Genomic DNA, 4,198 nt, shown 5'->3' on the forward strand with positions numbered 1-4,198 from the left:
TGAAAAAGCAAGGAAATGGAACATCCCTCTTTGTGTTGAGAGGAACTAAAGAACTTTTCCTTCCTTCCTCTTTTTAAGAAGAGTTAGACGAAAAGCCTGGTAAATGTAAATGCCCTTTATTACTAGGGCCACTCTGGTTTTTAAATCTCTCTCTCTCTCTCTCTCTCTCTCTCTCTCTCTCTCTCTCTCTCTCTCTCTCTCTCTCTCTCTCAATGTAATGGCAGCACACGCGACCCTTGATGTTAGAGCAAAATAACTCCAGGTTTTTATCATCATGGGTTTTAGTATAATATATTAAATGAAAATTGCCTTCCGGGTAACAGTTATGTTTTAATGCCTATATATATAGACAAATTCTATTAAAAGGGTAACTTTATTGACATATTTCAAGACATACAATTTTTACAGCATCATAAAAGGAAATGATGATACTCAGTGCATACACATACACACACACGCACACATACACCAACACACACACACACATATATATATATATATATATATATATATATATATATATATATATATATATATATATATATATATATATATATATGTGTGTGTGTGTGTGTGTGTGTGTGTGTGCATATATTAATAAGATGTTACCTATATTAGAAAATGGCTACTTCGCCTTTTATTTCCAATAATGGATAACCATTTGCGCAGTTAGACTTCTACAACTTTATCAGCGTAATTAATACAACCACACAGAATGTTCATCACATTAGCAGTGTGTCGAGCGCCTCTACACATAGCACCCTCAAGTCAAGTCTTCCTAATCTTTTTCATAAATCCTTTTGTATTTCATGTTTCACTAATTCTTTGAATCACTTACTCTTTAATCTGACAGTTATAGTCACTCTCAAATATTTAGACGAGTCAATTAATTCTACTCTAGCTCATAATGTCCCTAATCAGCAGAGGAGTATCTTCTGCAAAAGTCATTCATTCTCCATATCATTCTCGAGTCATTTTCTTATTCCAGAACGACGTGTTTACACACTGATAGATCACTGAGGTCAAAGGTCATTTGGGATATGAAGCGGAAATATGTATACGAAAATATTTTCATATAAATGTCATCCAAATCAAAGGTAATTTTAAATTTAGTGGTTTCTGGTTAAGTACATCATGAGAGAGAGAGAGAGAGAGAGAGAGAGAGAGAGAGAGAGAGAGAGAGAGAGAGAGAGAGAGAGAGAGAGCGCGAGAAAGTTGTTGTGTTAGGAGCGGTAATCATTTTCTAAACTTCTTATATCAAACTTATAATTGCATCTTTCGTTGAAGAAATTTTCATCACTGTAAGTTGTTTTAGGTTCATAAAAACTGAAATTTGGAATTCATATCAGAAAGGGTTTTTAATCTACTTGTGTAATATGGAAATGGATAGGTATAGTGGAGACACTTACCAACTGTAAAAATATAATACCAATTTGAAATTAGGTGTCCTAATAAATTTGAGAAAACATACGAACTTTACCTAAATTGTAAACCAAATTTGCTTGGAAAATCAAATAACCTTTACACGTTAAGCGTTTAGATTATCTTAACAACAATAAGCAGTCTCCTATAGAGGGATTGTCTCTGATGAATAGCTATAACTATCCATTTAGATATTACACAATAAGGTAAAAAGAGATCATCTGATATACATTCCAAACCTCAGTATTTATGAAAATCAACTGCTAACCTCATTGTATTTATATTGAGTATCATTATACACTCGATTCAACTGTCCGTTTCATGATTGACAGCTGTTGGGAAGTTACTCTTCTCATTCATAACATTCCCTTGTATAAAGTTACATCTCTTTCTCCCATTAGTCAATTGCTGTAACTTTCGTTACAGAAGATCGACAAATGACCATACCTAGCGATTCTTTAGGATATATATTAAATGTTTCCTAGTTAAATATATCAGTTTGGACAGTTTCTCCGTCACTGTTCATTTCTGGCATAAATGTTTCGTGATTCGCTAGTTTATCAAAATATATGTCAAGATTACTTTGACGCTGTCTTGAGGGATCAGTTTCGGAACACTAGTGTACTAGTCCCGTCAAGAATGACGGCTAAATATTTAGAAAGATACACACGCACACGCTATCTCCTCTCACAAGAGTATGACTACTCCCTCCCCCTACCCGATGGATAGGGAGAGACCGAATAGCTATAAGTCTGGCAATGCTACTAAGCGTGACCGGAAAGAAATTGCCTTTATATCAAGTTTATTTCCCTACATGCTTTAAATATCATTGCCCAAGTAAATTTTCCAAAAGTCAGATGTAGTCATGTCTAAGATTGTTTGAATCTGGAACAAAAAACTTAATATTTTTATATTAATGGCAAATTACCATCGACTCAATGCCAATGTCTAATTGAAGAATATAAAATGTAGCAGAAGTAAAGTTAAAGACTTAAGGCTCAAATTCCAAGCAAGTAATTGATATAAATTTTTGAAAATGGAAATCCACAATATGGTTTAAAAGGTTTAAGACCTTTAAACCTTATAGTAGATTTTCTTTTTCAAAAAGTTGAATGGTATAGGCAAGAGATAGGTCAATGCCCAATCCCCCTCTCCACCCAAGCTAGGAACAGGGAGGACCAGAAAGTGGCTACTGATGACTCGGCAAGTAGATCTATATGCTCCCCAAAAACCTCCATATATAAGCTCACAAGAATGGTGAGCTTGCTGACACTTCAAGATACTTTCGGGCTTGAGCTAGTCTTGAACCCCCGTCTAACGGATTACTAGGAAGGACGTTTCCAATAAGCAAAGCAACTTAAAAGATAACTATTGCTAAAAATATATCGGACTTCATGTGTGCTTTAGTAAAGAAAAAAAAATGTAGGTCCTTTGAAAATTGACGAAGATGACATTCTCTTTGTTACTTAATTAGGTTTGCCAGTCGTAGTGTCCCACTGACTCTTAAAGAGAAGAGGATGTGACTCAGAAAGAGAAATTTGACAACCGCAATTTCAGTGAAAATGACACACAGACGTTTAATGAGACCAATGAAAATGAGATAGCACTTAATTGATATTTTTCTCTCATGCTTTGTTTGTTTGTCTGTCCTCTTTCATATGTACTTTCGATCCAGGAAAGCTGAATGATTTCGTTACTTTGTAGACAATTCATTTTGACTACGCCACAGCGTAACATTTTGTATTTTTTTTTTTTTTTTTTTTTTTTTATTGTGATTTAGATTTTACGACCCCTTTATTGTGTATTACCATCATATGTATTCAGACAAGAAGCTTACTATTCCATGTTATATTTAAATTTCGTTTCTTAACATATTTAGATTCACTGTCGATATTAATATTATTAATATCGTTATTGTTATGATCCGGAATTGGCTAACATTCGTGTGAAACAATCTTTTAAAGTCTTTGACATGCATGTGGTTACTGATAATCAATTTCAAATAGGTGAAGAGAAATTAAAAACAATATCCAAAGGTCACAGAACAAAAAAAAAAGAACAATAACTACGGGGAACTGTGACGAATATTAGTTCTCGGAAACAAACATTGAGGTGATAAGGGAAGTTCGCTGTTCGTATACAATGGTGGAAGACTGCCAGAAAGGCTATCATGCACGGGTTTTCCAAGTCATAAGAAAATTGAAACAGATAATCCATGAAATTATTCTTAGAATATAAAAGTACTACGAAGTTGCGGCAATCCTATTTAGAGAACAGTATTGCAATAATTATAAAAGCAGATATGTGAACAATTTACAATAAATACTCAGTTTTCTGTCAGCATTAAATGATGTGCTAATTTTCATTGCTATACCAAAGTAAAGTTGGACAATTGGAGTTGTAGGAAACACCAAGATTTTTCAGATAATGTATAGTCAAGATTAGTGTCCCCTGTCCAAAGGTGATCACGGAGCAGGAGTACGGTATGAAATCAGCAAATCATTACATTCTTATTTTGGCTGGATTTAAGCCTTGCACTTCAATGGCTCATTTCTGAGCCGGTCCAAATCTCTATGAAGGCGAGAACGCGCATATTTTCATGCTCAGTGTAGGCGCATGTTATCTAAGAGAATAGTATGTTCCTCATACTGTACTAAGTTATTGTTTATCCTAACACTAATAATGGACACCACCATGAGGGACACGTTAAGGTTTAAAGGTCGCCATGAATGGGAGAGACAAGGGACAGGACAAGAGCCTGACCATATAATATTAT

Source organism: Palaemon carinicauda, chromosome 21, assembly GCF_036898095.1.
Source record: "Palaemon carinicauda isolate YSFRI2023 chromosome 21, ASM3689809v2, whole genome shotgun sequence".
Taxonomy (NCBI): Eukaryota; Metazoa; Arthropoda; class Malacostraca; order Decapoda; family Palaemonidae; genus Palaemon; species Palaemon carinicauda.